This window comes from Labeo rohita, chromosome 19 (genome assembly GCF_022985175.1).
Source record: "Labeo rohita strain BAU-BD-2019 chromosome 19, IGBB_LRoh.1.0, whole genome shotgun sequence".
Lineage (NCBI taxonomy): Eukaryota > Metazoa > Chordata > Actinopteri > Cypriniformes > Cyprinidae > Labeo > Labeo rohita.
The window spans coordinates 10,486,103-10,501,931 of record NC_066887.1 but is presented as its reverse complement, the minus strand read 5'-3'; positions in this window follow the sequence as shown (position 1 = coordinate 10,501,931).

The window sequence follows — 15,829 nt, the reverse complement described above, 5'->3', positions numbered from 1 at the left end:
CATTGTAGTGCCAGTTTTCATTGGAATAGAGATATGATCTTAGAAATCCTGTTCCCAAACCTGTTCCTTTGGTTGTTAAATTGATTGTAGTGCATCATTAAACTTTAATTGGGTGTTTCAAAAAGTAATTGGGTGTCTTATGTATTACATTTTTGTATATCTTGATATATATGTACGATAATTGAGTGTAAATATTTGATCTTCTAAATTTAGTGTAAATATTTGTTTAAACTAGAGTGGTTATAGTTGCAGTGTTTGTTCACTGTCTCTCACTGTTACTTTATCCCACAGTATCTAAAAGTGTGTCCTTCCTAAATACATTATAATTATATGTGCTTATTTAATTTGTTTTAAGTGCTACTTTTTTATTTTTGGCATTTTGGTTTTGTAGTAGTTTTACCAGTCTACTCTGTTAAAAAATAAAAAATAAATCAATACAATACAATACAATAAAAATACAGGAATGGAAAATGTAGTCTGCTAGTAAGTTTCTGCCAGGACTTTACCTATTAAAGGAGAAGTCCACTTCCAGAACAACAATTCACAAATAATTTACCCCCCTTGTCATCCACGATGTTCATGTCTTTCTGTCTTAAGTCGTGTTTTTGAAGAAAGCATTTCAGGATTTTTCTCCATATAATGGACTTCATTGGTGCCCCGATTTTGAAATTCCAAAATGTAGTTTAAATGCGGCTTCAAACGATCCCAAACTTCAAACTTGATTCGAAGATGTGATTCGCAGTAGTGATGGGAAGTTCGGATCATTTTACCGAATCTGACCTTTGAGTCTCGTTCAGCAAAATGAACGAATGTTTTTTCGAGTCATTTCGTTCATTTTAGCTAAATCAGCATCACGTAACAGCCCCATTAGATGAACGAACGAGTTGAAAACCCCAAAGACTCGAAACAGGTAAACTAATTCCAGTACAGAACCTAATAAGATGTTATGCATGCACAACTGAGCGAATCACACACTGAGACGACTTGTTTCTTCCTGAGTCTCATTTAAGATAAGTTCAAAATGAATGAATCATTCAAGAACGACCTGTGGATGCTTATTCAAGAGCCTGTGCTACACGAGCTTTTGTGCTTAAAAAGAATACAAAAAATGACCAGTCGTTTTGCTAGATAAGACCCTTCTTCCTCGGCTGGGATCGTTTAGAGCCTTTTGATGCTGCATTTAAACTGCATTTTGGAAGTTCAAAATCGGGGCACCAGTGAAGTCCATTATATGGAGAAAAATCCTGAAATTCTTTCCTCAAAAACCATAATTTCTTTTCGACTGAAGACAGAAAGACATGAACATCTTGGATGACAAGGGGGTGAGTAAATTATTTGTAAATTGTTGTTCTGGAAGTGGACTTCTCCTTTAATCATCAGAGCAGCGCTAATAACTAAATAATTAGTGTGTGTGCAAACTGTATGTGTGTGTGTGTGTGTCTGTAAAGGAGAGAGTGTAGGAGAAATTGAGTATGTGCTTTCCGTACATAATAAGGAATTTTTTCAGGAAACAAGATATTTCGCCCTCCAAAGGGCACTTTGGAGTGAAAACAATCATGGCCGCCATATTGAAGGGTCGTTCCAAACCAAACTGCTCTAAACTGGCCACTTCAAAGGGCCCTTCGGAATGAAGGAATTCGAAGGGTACAACTGTTGGACACTTCGGGCCCCCATGATTCTTTGCGCTGATTCTTTCCATGATGACGGTGCCTCCGTGTGGTCAGGGGATGATGATGCAGAAGGGCACTTCAACCCTTCGAAGCTCTCACTCTGGAGGGTAAACCCTTTGAAGGGATTAGGGCACAGGGATGAGCCCTTCCAATAGAACGTAGGGTTAGTCATGGGAAGAACTTGTTGTGTTGTTGGATGTAATGTCCTTTCTTTTTATTGTTTTCCGACCTGAAAACACAATGAAGGGAGTCATGATGTGTCCGATGTAGCCAAGCGGATTGGTTGCGCGCCGCTACTAACGCCTGGAGGAGAGCAGAGCACTATTATCATCAGTTATTAAAAGAGAAGGCATTATTGGTTTCAGTTTTGTCACATACTAACATACAAAGTAATATTGTTTGTGTGCACTGTATAACAAGGCATGATAAGGTTGCGTGATTGTTTTGTACACAATATTAAACATTCCTGAAACTTCCACCATCACAATGATATGAATAATATAAAAAAAAAATAAACTAATCAGTTACACTTGCACAATTACATTTGCAGAAAGCACATACTTTGTGGTCATATGGTCAAATGAGCCTAAAATGCAAAATAATAAGCCTGATTAGGGATAGAAAAGTATAAAATTTGTAAAGGTGCACTCACAGTTGTAAAAATGAGAAAATAACATTAAATACAGTTTTATTTATCATATGTCCTCATATTTTATTTATTTTTTTAATGTGTTTTTGTAAAGTCATAGTCATATTTGAAAAAATTTGAATAGACGTCACAGTGACGTCACTTGCAGCCGTGCGTGCATAGTGGTTGCAGAAAAACACTGGTAGCAAGTGGATGTAAACGGGTAAAATCCATGGAATAAGAGAAAAATATTTCTGTGCCTTTTGATGTCAAAATCGGAATGCAAATAATTTTTTATACAATACTGTAGTCAAAGATGCCATATGAAGCTAAACGCACATGTTTAAACAGACAGGCTATGAATAAAATCTGCTATGATTACTCTACTTTTAAAGCATAAACTTAATTTAAAAAATAAGTTACATAATATTCACATATGATGTTCATAGGGGATGTATTGTATTAGCCCTACAGTTACAGCATGAAATATTTAAATATTTAAACCTATTACTGTTAACATTTTTACATAACATTTTGTTTATTTTATCTCACAATTCTGACTTTTTTTCCTCACAAATGCAAGTTTATATCTCCTAATTTGGACTTTATAACTCCGATGGGTCATCGGATGCTAAGTTCACTTTTACATGTTGTTTGAACATTAATGTGTGTTGGCAGTGTATGTACAAATCTACCCTATAATGATAAAAATCCATGCAGCGGTTTTTAATTAATCTGTAAAAATAATATCCCCTTTTTCAAATCAAGCCATTCTCAGATGCCTGTCGGTGTGGCATCACACCCACAGAGGCCGCTCCCACGATAGTTGATTGACATGAGCATCTTACCTCAGATCAGTTGTAACAGTCAGACCTCCATGTTTTGATGCCGGAGCAGGGATGTAAGTTAGACAAGAACTGAGCGATTGAGGTGTTGTGTTGCTGGATGCAATAATAAACTTAGTGGTCATCATTTACTCCTGACATCTGAGCTGCTGAAGATGCAGTGGATTACATTTGTTTGTGAAGGGAATGCGCCTCCCTATCTACATATATCCGTATTTGTTCACGTGAATTATTCGTGATCCAGCTTCACTTACAGCAGAAGTGAGTATAAGGGTTTTTTATGAATCTTTGTGATCGCCTAATAATGTGCTAGTTAGCAAGTTTAGCAGCTAAACGCAGGTAAATGCGGCTAAAGTAAACAGGTTCGTCACTCCACAGAGAGAAGAGAGGGGTGGGGCGAGCAGAGCTCATTTGCATTTAAAGCAGCCTCGACCAGAATGGGATGATTTCTGCAGAGCTGATTTTTAAAAAGGGTGTTGTTTTACACTACCATTTTAGTATAAGTATATTATAGACTTTTCATTAAGACCCTAAAGAATCATATCAACTTATCAAAAATGGGCATCCGATGACCCCTTTAACAAAACTAGTGAGTTTGTTCATTCCGAGGGAAAAAAGCCAGAAGTGTGGGATATAAACTCTGAGCTGAGGGCAAAAGAGAATGACGAGTTGTTTTTCCTCTAGATTTGTGGGATATAATCTCGGAATTGTGAAAATTAAGTCAGAATTTTAAAATATAAAATCAAGTTTACCTTTTTTTATTCTTTTATTCCATGGCTCCATAGACTGCCACTTAAACCACCCACAAAAAAGCTTCATCCCTGTTTCGGATCTGTAAGACTATCCCACTATCTAACGTTGATTTCGTTGAATAACAGTGCTTAACATCGCTGGGTGACAAGCTCTTGTAATATGCGAATAACATTTTGAAAATTACATCTGATCAATATAATCTGTACTCTTTTTAAATCTAAGTATTTTGTACCGTATCCTTATAATTCTCTAGCCGTAAAGGCTATCTCTCCCAGGTTTTCTGCAACCATGCTGCGTGCGCATCCCGAATGTTTACAAACAGATAATTCGTCTATAAACTCAGATATTCAGTTAACATATATACTCATAAGTTTTCACACACCAAAGTTTCTGTTTGTTAAAAATGTTAGAATTCATTAAAAGCTCCCTGTGCATGTTTTTTTTCTTTTGTCTATTTGACAGTCTTTGTGTGATGTGTGCAGTCTGCAGTGTAGATGTCGAGGGCAGTGTGTGTGTGTGTTGTTGAGAATCATGCATTGTTCACTCAAGTGTAACTGGTGATTCTGGTTGATTTGGGCTCTTTTCCTCCTCCTCTACACATCATCAATCACTCCAACCCTCTAAAACACACACACACACATACACTTGACCATTCAGTCTATAAATAGGACTAGTGAGAATCAGTAATACAGGACATTTCTCTTCCTCCCTCCCATCTGTCTTTTCAGGTCTCTTTTTCCCCATTTTTCTCTTTTCTTCCTCACCCTCTTCTTTTTCATGTCTGTCTGTTTCTATTTTTTACCGCTTTCCCTTCATCCCTCTATACTCCCACCCCCACGGTTTGTCGATCAATAGCTGAGTATTATTGATCCGGATATCGGATAAAAATTCTCTCATGTGGATGGTCCCGGTCACATCACAGCTTTGTGAAGTGGGGTCATAACTACAGCGTGTAACCCTGACAACTCAACCACAATGTTCTCTTTGCTCAGCCGCAGACAAAAAGTCCAAACGTGGTTTCCAAAAAACAAAGAAATACACATTTGAAGAGCATTATTGAGTGTCGTTCACTTCAGAAGTGCTGGTGAATGTGTTTCCAAGCCTACATTCCTCTAAAAGAGGAGAGCATGATGCTTGGGTAATTAATGGATGTTGAGTCACATCCTCAGGAAGGCTTGTGCGTCTGGATGCGTCGTGACATCCGCTCGGCACATCACATATCCCACATATTCCCCTCGACGTAAGATGCACTTCACATCGATCGCTGTACGGGCTGGTCTTTAAAGGTTAAGCATGGGAGAAGGGTGAGAAGATGGGAGCTCTTCTTGAGATTAGAGTTGTTGTGTTCTTCCATCATTTGGATCTGCAGTGCACTTAACCTCAGTATCTGTAATTAGTCTTCTGGAAGTCCCTGTGGATAAAAGTCTGTTCAAAAACAAGGTGGTGAAGTAACCATCAGGATAGTGATAAAGGGAGATGCTGTGTTTCACTGGATATATAAACAACAATGAAAATTACTGTTATGTGTTGTGTTGTCTCAGCAAGTAACAATGTATAATTGAGGACGGAGTATAGAAACACAGTATCTTTGATTTCTTTTTTTTTTTTTTTTTTTGTATGAACTAATAATTTTTATTATATATGCCTTTCATATTATACCATTCAAAAGTTTTGGGACAGTGCAATTTTTTAATGTTTTAAAAGACTGTTTTGCTCACCCAGACTGCATTTATTTGATCAAAAATACAGCAAAAATAGTAATATTGTGAAATATTATTTCAATTTAAAATAGCTCTTTTCTATTTGCATATATTTTAAAATGTAATTTATACCAGTGATGCAAAGCCGAATTTTCAGCATCATTACTTCAGTCTTCAGTGTCTCATGATCCTTCAGAAATTATTGTAATATTTGGTTCTCAAGAAACATTTATTATTATTATCAATGTTAAAAACAGTTGTGCTTCTTATTTTGACTGATTGATTGATTGATTGAACAGTCCTTCTTTCCTCAGGATAATTTTAAAAGAACAGCATTTATTTGAAACAGTTTTTTTTTTGGTAGCTTTTGATTAATTTACATAATTCTTTGCATTTCTTGACCAAAAAAAAAACAAACAAACAAACAAACACACACACACACAACTTACTAACCCTATACTTTTTAATGCTGTTGGAAATATATTTTAAAAATCTGTTTTACAGAAATGTAATTAAAAAAAAAAATAATAATAAATTACACTCTGAAAAAAATAAAAAAAAAACTCTAGAAACATTGTGAAAAAAAAAAATGTAATAAAATATAATAAGTTAATTGTAATAAAAATATCCCAAATTGAAATAAGACCCAAGGTTTGAAAAATACAAGTTCTTATGTTGTTGGGTTTTTTTTTTTTGGATAAAATATAATGTATTATTTCTATTATTTATTTATTTATTTATTTATTTGATTAATTTGATCAATTAACTGCATCCTTGTAATAAAAGTATTAATTAAAAAATAAAATAATAATAATCTTTCAGGCCCTATACTTTTTAATGCTATTGGAAATATAATTTTATTAAAAAAAAAAAATTAAAAAAAATAATAATAATAATAGTAATAATAATAACAATAAACTAATTAAACATTGTTTAAACACTAGAAACATTGTGGTAATGAAAATGTAAAGGAAAATTGTCAAAATAAAAGAAAGAAAAAAAGAAAATGTTGTTAATTGTAATAAAAAATATCCCAAATTGAAAAAATGTTCAAAGGTATGCAAAATATAACTTCTTATGGTTTATTTTGTTGATTTTGGGATCAAATGTAATGTAATTTTTATTTATTTATTTATTTATTTATTTTTTTTATTAAATTTATTTATTTATTTATTTACCTGTGCTACTTTTTTAATAATTTGATGAACAGAAAGTTCAAAAGAAGAAAAAAAGATAGAAAAACATTTATTTAAAACAGATTTTTTTTTGGTCACTTTTGATCAATTTACTGCATCCTTGTATTAAAAGTATTAATTTCTTGACAAATTTTTTTATTTTTTAATATTGTTGAAAATATATTTTCTAAAAAACATAATGATGATGATGATAAAAAAAACAGTAAAAATACTGTGTTGCAGAATTAAAAAAAAATAATAATAAATTAGGAGAAAATGTAAAAAACTACAAACATTGTGGTAAAGGGAACGTAAAAAATGTGAACGTGAAACATGAAACATAACTTACTAACCCTATACTTTTTAATGTTGTTGGAAATATATAAAAAAAAATCTGTTTTACAGAAATGTAATTTTTAAAAATAATAATAATAAATTACACTCTGTGAAAAAAAAAAAAAAAAAACACTAGAAACATTGTGGTAAAGATAATCTAAATGGAAATTATCCAAAAAAAATTAATAAAATATAATAAGTTAATTGTAATAAAAATATCCCAAATTGAAAAAAGTCCCAAGGTATGCAAAATATAATTTTGTTGATTTTGGGATAAAATATAATTTTTTGTCATTTTTTGTTTTCTATTATCATTGTTGTTGTAGTTGTTACTTTGATTTTTGGAGTAATACAACACAGACATGTCTGTGTGAAACAAGCCTATAGGGCTTCATAAAAACAAACAAGAACAGTAACACAAGTGCTGGCTAAAAAATTGTCCTAATTTTTTATCATCAATGCTCATTTCCTTTCATAATCCTACATTTCGTACTCATTTGTCCACATTACCATCAATACTGTACTCCTTACACCACCCCTGACACCCGCACACACAAACACTGTTGTGTGGGACACCTGTGTGTTGTTGGCCGCCTGAGGGGCTTTGATACACGCTGGGCTTTAATCTCCACACTGGGCTCTTGTGCCTTTGAAGTGCTAATCTGAGGCACCTTCCCTTCCTCCTCACAACATGGACACACATCCACGGTCAGCCTGTGGTCAGGCCTGGCCCGAGCCAGCTGGCCTGTGTGCAAACCCACATACATGCACACAAATACAGAAACACACACCTGTTATTGGAGCAATGATGAAAACACCTGTAGCGCCTCTAGAGGGATGCCGGATCCCCTCCTGTGGTTTATTTTGTTTCTGTTATTACTTAGAAAGTAGCATGGTGATACTATGATTTTTGGACATGTACCAAGGTAATGTGTCTTCTTTTAAATACAAAAAAATACACACGCGTACACTTCATAGTGTTTTTGTCCAGAAAGAACAGGAATAAGAAATATTTTACTTTAGTAACAGCAAATGTGAGGTCAGGAAAGATCAGATGCTTAATAGAGCCAGCATGGGAAAATAAGAGAGAGGCGTGGGAATGAGAGTGAGAGAGGCTATTTATAGTAACATGTATATGATAAAAACAGAAAAAGTAGACGTTTAATAGATAGATGACTCTCTGTTTGTTTTGTTCTTTCTCTCTTTCCATCCCTCCCTCTTTATTCTCACCAGCCTCTCTGCAGATGAAAGAAGAGGAGGAACCTGCAAGGTGGTTGTCACAGGCCTTTTCTTTGCCCTGGAGGACCTGTGCGGTTGCTATAGAAACTAGGTCAGGGCTGCCGCATCCAGGGAGGCAGAATGTGTGAGTGTGTGACAGGTGTATGAAGAGGTGCTGAGAAAAGGAGGGGTCGAGGTAAAACGGAAGGAAGACTGACAAGGATGTTGAGATGAAAAAGCAGGTTCCTGTACCGTCACTTAGCTCAACTCAGCCTGTGTGTTTAAAGGAGTAGTTCACTTCCAGAACAAAGATTTACAGAAAATGTAGTCACCCCCTTGTCATCCAAGATGTTCATGTCTTTCTTTCTTCAGTTGTAAAGAAATTGTTTTGGATTTTTTTCCATTTATAGTGGACTTCAATGGTGCCCCGAGTTTGAACTTCCAAAATGTAGTTTAGTAAAATGTAGAAGCGCATGTAGAATGTAGAATGTAGAAGTCTTATCTAGCGAAACGATCGGTTATTTTCATAAAAATAGTAAAATTTATATACTTTTTCATGTCATACGCTCGTCTTGTCTTGCTCTGCCTTAACTTTTTTCCAGTTCATGACAGTTAGGGTATGTCGAAAAACTCCCATCTCATGTTCTCCCTCAACTTCGAAATCGTCCTATATCGCTGTTTTACCTTTTTTGTTAAAGGTGTTTGATCTGCTTTGCATGTTCACTTTGCAAAGACTGGGTCGGTACTTCTGCAGTGATGTAGGATGATTTTGAAATGATTTTTGAAGTTGAGGGAGAAAATACGATTGGAGTTTTTTGACATACCCTAACTGTTTTGAGCCAGAATACACAGTGTTCAGGGAGAGAAAGACAAGACGAGCGTTTAAAAAGTATTTCAGTTGTGTTTTTTTAAAAATAACATTCCTCCTCGGCTGGGATCGTTTACAACCTCATTTGGGATTGTATGAAGCTGCATTTAAACTGCATTTTGGTTCAAACTTGGGGCACCATATCAGTCCATTATATGGAGAAAAATTCTGAAATGTTTTCCTCAAAAAACATAATTTCTTTACGACTGAAGAAAGAAATACATAAACATCTTGGATGACAAGGGGGTGAGTACATTATTTGTAAATTTATGTTCTGGAAGTGGACTTCTCCTGTAAATTAAATCCCACAACCTGCAAACTAAATGTCCAAATTGTTCTGAATAGACAGCAAAGCAACTGACACATTCAGGGCCCAGAAAGGTAGTAAGGACATTATTAAAAAAGTCCATGTGACATTATTGGTTAAACTTTAATTTTAAAACAAGACTTTACATACGTTCACAAGAGTACCACAACGCATGTGTGAAGAAGTTGCGCGATATACAGAAAACAATCTTCGTAAACACAAAAAAGCTGAATCACTGATGTCACATGGACTATTCTACCTTTCAGGGTCTTGAACATGTCAGTTACTTTTGGATTTCATCAAAAATACCTTAACTTGTGTTCGGAAGATGAATGAAGGCCTTACAGGTTTGGAATGATGTGAGGGTGAATAATTAATGACAGAATTTTCGTTTTTCGATGTACTATTCCTTTTAAAAATCTGTAGTCCAACAGCGCTGGTGATTTTCCACTTGTCTGTTTTTGCACGTTTCAGACAGACTGTCAGTTTGTGCATTAGTGATAAGGATTTTTTTTAATTTTTCCTCTTTTGTCATTTATAAGTGAATCATTCGATTGTTTATTTCACTGTAACACTCACAAGTGTTTGTGAGTGAGTCATTGAATGACTTTGAATGACTGAATGTCATTGAATGACTCACTTAACTCTTTTGTTTAAAAATACTGATTCATTAAAGGGCACCCCCAGGTATTAAGACTTCTATGGCTTAATATAATGGAAATTATATCACTTACTAAAATATGTAGTAGAAAACCCATGAAAGATTTATGTTAGTGAAAAATTCACATTTTTGTATATATTTTGGACTGTGTGTGCGCCATTATTTTGATGATGTGAAATGGTTGCACTAGGTAAGTTACTACTGCCACACTCTACAAAAATGCAGGGTTAAAAACAACACAACTTGGGTTACTTGGCAACCCAGCGCTGGGTAAATATTGGACAGAACACATGTTGGGTTATTTTGACCCAGCTGGTTAAGGTGGAGAAATGTTTTACCCAACATGCTGCGTTGTTTTATTTAAGTCAGCTATTGTTTAAAAATGATTATATTGCTGGCTTAAAATGGGCTGGAAATTTAAAAAACACACTCAGAATTATAGAGGCAACAGCAATAATCAAAAGATGAACATTTATTAAGCAAGAACACCCATGGACAAAATATAGAACAAAATGAATTTATTTGGGTAAATACAGCATAGTTTACAATATTTCATATTAACATTATAATAACATAACATAATAACAACTTTGGTTAAAATATCTTAGTGGCAGTGTAAAAAGCACTCTTTTTACCTTGTAAAAATCAGCCCAGTTCAGAGTGAGCCATTCTGTTGCATTTTCCTTTAAATGCTAATGAGCTCTGATCACATTTATCCACGTTTAGCCGCAAAACTTGCTAACTACCTTATTATTAAGAAAGGCGATTTGCAAAGATGCTTATACTCACTTCTGCTGTAGGTGAAGCTGCATCATGAATAATTTGCGTGAACATAGCCACATTTATGTAGATCGCCGGGCACATTTCCTTCTAAAACGAAAGTAACATTAATCCTCTGCCTCTTCAGTGCTCAGATGTTGGGAGTAAATGACGACTGCTATTATCATTATCATATTCATCCAACAACAGAACACCTCAGTCGCTTAGTCAGGGTGGGTCTCTTTTCTTAATACCCGTGGTTCCCTTTAAAGAACACAACAAAGCATTTTTTAGAGTGTACCTGTTGCTATTTTTACACCCACACAACTTGGAAAATAAAATACTGATACAATGACCACATCAATGTGTTTGAAAAGTAAGTTACTTTTCAATTAATTAATTAATTTAAATAATGTATTTTTTTAGTCCATTCCAAGCCAGCAGAGAAAAAAAAAAATACTGTTTTTTTTTCCTTTAAATGCACCACCTATTTATAGAACTGATGGCATGAATAAAACGTAACCTTGCCTAAACTCTGAACAATAAACACAGAAGATATCTGATCATTTGTATAATAACTGATTCCTACTATAGTAGCTGATTCCTACTACTAAGTTGCTTTTCATATATTCCTACTAGATGTGCAGTATCTGACTGGCATTTCTGTTCATAAATAAACTGTCAGTTTAGTAAAACTGGTAAACATTTACATTTAAAGCTTTTAGCAGATGCTCTTATCCAGACCGACTAACAAAACATAATGTGAAATCGCCCTTAATGGTTGTGTGTGTTCAGAGGCTGTTCTTCAGAGTCAAACATCTGAGATATGGTTTGTGTCAGGGTGTAGATTGCTGATGGCAGATGTGCACTGAACAGGCAACGGATGAGCCAACGGCCACCAAAACATCAAACATCAATGTCACTGCCGGAGACTGCCTGTCTACATGACAAACGGAGAAGAACTGCCTTTGTGTCCTTGGATCACGCTGACGCAAATGTTAACAGAAGAGCAGACTGTTTGGACTACACACCTTTACCTCAGGTTTCTCTGTTGTTTTTTAGTCGGCAGAAATGGACTGATACTTTGTGAGTCATGGAGATTTTTCTTGTTAACAACGGAAGGGCCTCAGCAAGACCTCAGACCATTAACCCCAGTGACTCAGACATCAGGTCTTTTCTTAGATACCTTGAGAGATGCTTGAGATGACTAAAAGACTTGTTAACTCTGTGTTAAGTCTGAATGTCAGCACGGACTCTCAGAGCTTGTTCGTCAGTGTGAATCAGGTCATGGGTTTTGGCATATATGCCCCTGGTAACACGTATTATCATCAGACAGACAGCTTACAGGTTGCAGCCGTCCACCTCACACAGTGAACTTCATAAATCTCTCCAGCCAGAGCCGAGGAAGATGTGTTTGCATGGAGCATCAGGAAATGAAACGTGGTGTTCTGGTCCACAACTCAAGACCACATTTGGTGATTCTTTCCAGTATGTTATTTCTAAACACAATTATCCCAAGGCATCTAATTTTCTTATGCGCATAGATTAAGCTGTAACATTGCATGACTATTAGGGATGCGCTATTTTTAAACTTCTGGGTGATATTGATAAGCTGATCATTATTTCCATATTAAGTCTGAATAAGTAAGGGATAATCAACGGTTTGCCGTGCATTAAAGGATTTTAAATGCATGACGTTGAGGCCCGACACGAAGCTGAGGGCGTTTGCCTCCGCAAAGTGCATTTAAAATGCGAGGGAGTCCGTTGATTATACTGCTTATTCCATGATCATTTGCCAAGTTATAGACAAGTTAAAAGTAGTATTGCCTTTTGCAGCACAATATTTGACAGAATGGGTAAAAAGACGGTTATTTTCGTCAGTTATTACACACAGCTCTAGCATTCTGCCCACTTTAAATCAGACACAGAGATGAAATAGTGCAGTAAGATCACATTTATTTGAGTGAATTATAGCATTTGCTTAAGTAAATTATCGATCGACTGAGAGAAAGAGAGAGATGACAGTTGTGTGTTTGTTTGTGTGTGTACCTGCATGCTGTGCATCTGCGCCTCTCTCTACAAACAACGAATTCATTGAAAAACAGCTGTTTTACCACCTCGTTACTGAGGAATATAATGTAGCGATCTACTATCTAGGCAATTTTATTAATGAGAATTGCGGGGAAGCAGTGACAATAAGTTTATGTATATGCGCAGTGCAATGCGATCTGTGTGTGTGTGTGTGTGTGCGCGCGTTTGCGTGCATCAATTAAAGGAGAAGTCCACTTCCAGAACAACAATCTACAAATAATTTACTCACCCCCTTGTCATCCAAGATGTTTATGTCTTTCTGTCTTCAGTCGTAAAGAAATTATGTTTTTTGAGGAAAGAATTTCAGGATTTTTCTCCATATAATGGACTTCATTGGTGCTCCGATTTTGAACTTCCAAAATGTAGTTTAAATGCAGCTTCAAAGGACTCTAAACGATCCCAGCCGAGAAAGAGGGGTCTTATCTAGCGAAACGATCAGTCTTTTTTTTTTTTCGAAAAATAAAAATTTGTGTACTTTTTAAGCACAAATGCTTGTGTAGCACAAGCTCTGGGATGCTTGTTCACGACCCTACATACTATTGAATCACGTCGAAAGGTCAGTCAAACGCTGTTTTCAAATAAAAAGGTACAACAATGTCAGATGATTCTTATGTTGTAGGAGAAAATAAGATGGAGTTTATCGCTATACTGTACCTTTTTGAGCCAGAGTACACAGACGATGAACTTAGACGTGATACGTAGCGTTGTGGACGTGCATCCCAGAGCCATTTGTGCTTAAAAAGTATACAAATTTTTATTTTTCTAAAAAAATGACTGATCGTTTCACTAGATAAGACCCTTCTTCCTTGGCTGGGATCATTTAGAGCCCTTTGAAGCTGCATTTAAACTGCATTCTGAAAGTTTAAAATCAGGGCACCAATGTCCATTATATGGAGAAAAATTCTTTCCTCAGAAACCATAATTTTTTTTACGGATGAAGACAGAAATACATGAACATCGTGGATGACAAGGGGGTGAGTAAATTATTTGTAAATTGTAAATTGGAAGCGGAGTTCTCCTTGAAAGCAGCGCATTAATATAGAACAGTGATTAAACTGACTTGGAACTACCTGTGCTTTAAACGGTTTTACTGCATACCTGCCAGCCAATCAGAATCCAGTATCCAGACATTCCATGGAATAAAATTCTTTATTCTACAGCACTGTTGAATGCTTGAATCTGATTGGCTGACGAACGTTCTAAGATGTGCAATTATTATCATGGAAACAAATGCCAAAAGTAGTTCTGGGCAGGTCTTGACCGCATTACATGTCCATATCAATTCAAATGTCATATCATACCAATGCAAAACCCGCAAAAACAACATTGGCCGAGCAAATAAATATAGTAAACATTAGAAACATAAAAATGGCAAATTATTTCCATGTTTTTGCCACAAAATTACATTTTATTTTGTACAAAAAGCATATTCTATTTTTCCCGCTTTCTCTCCCTTGCAAACACACACACATCGAGGTGCATTATTTTGTAATATTTCAACAGCCCGTCTTCAATAATTCCTTACATCATTTTTTATCCAAATAAACTAAATAAAACAAATCCCTAAAAATAAAACGAAAAGTTGAAAGTAAAAGTAAAATATCTTATCCTATTAGTGTTTATGATAATCATTAGTGTTTAATTCAGTAATCATTAGATGATGGCAAATGTGATGTAAATGTAAAAATAAAAAAAAATTGTAAATATTTATTTTTCGTGTCTGAGGAGGAGGGGGCAGGATAAACAATATTTTGAATTTGGACTGCAGTACCAATTTTAAGTGCGTCAATATTATATACTGTACCTGTAAGAAATCCACCTGGAAAAACAGCATAGCAACTACGTAGTATTGTGGCAGCGTTTTGCACATCAGGCTCACGTCATTCACATATACTTCTGAGAATGTAAAAAACTAGTTCATACTTTTTCAGTAGATTTTGCAAAAGATTTCTTTCCCAGTTTTAGTAAAGGATCCAGCATGAGCCTCTTTAACCATCATGATGCAGACTCATCTTCTGTGTTAACCTTTATGTCACATGATAAACAAAATGGCAAATCATGACCTCAGCAAAGAGGGTCAGAGGCAGACATTTGCCCTAATTTGATTAAAAGGCCTCTGATATAAAAAGGAAATAAAATGTCTCTCTGCTTTAAAGGTCAGGATGTGTGGGGAAGGGGAATTGAGGTCAGGTAATTCTGCAACAGCGCCACGTTAGCCTGATTGGATGCTGTGTAGCTCCACAATACCTTTCCCATTGATCCAGCCACGTCATCCCTCTCTAAATGTACGCGCTGTCCCTTCTTTGCTTAATTATTACCACTGTTGATTAGCTGGCTACAAAGATTTCCAGCTCTACAGACTCTAATTAATTTGTTTTCCCTACAATGGTGGGCTGTTGGCAGATGATGGAGGGAGAGAGGGTGGGGAGGGCGCCCTTTGAGACAAGCGGAAAGGTCGTTTAAACTGTTAAACTGTTTTTTTTTTCCCCATCATGCCAAATAATGGATGAAAATTAAATAGGGCTGTGTGTGAAAAAAACAAAGCTGAGGTGGCAATGTGCTATAGGTTTGGGAATGATGTATTATCAGGTGTTTACATTACAGTGTTTACAGCACTTCCATGAATAGCAGCACCTCGGGACACAGGGACAGACTCCGAACTGCAAAAAGAGGGTGTTTAAAAACAGGGTTTCACTGAACCATTTTCAGTTTCCTAAAGCACTTTTTAGTAAATAGTATTTAAAAAAACATTTTTTCATAATGTCTTAAGAACATTTTAATAATCTAAAGAAACTTTTTTTCCGCTAAAAAGAACCTG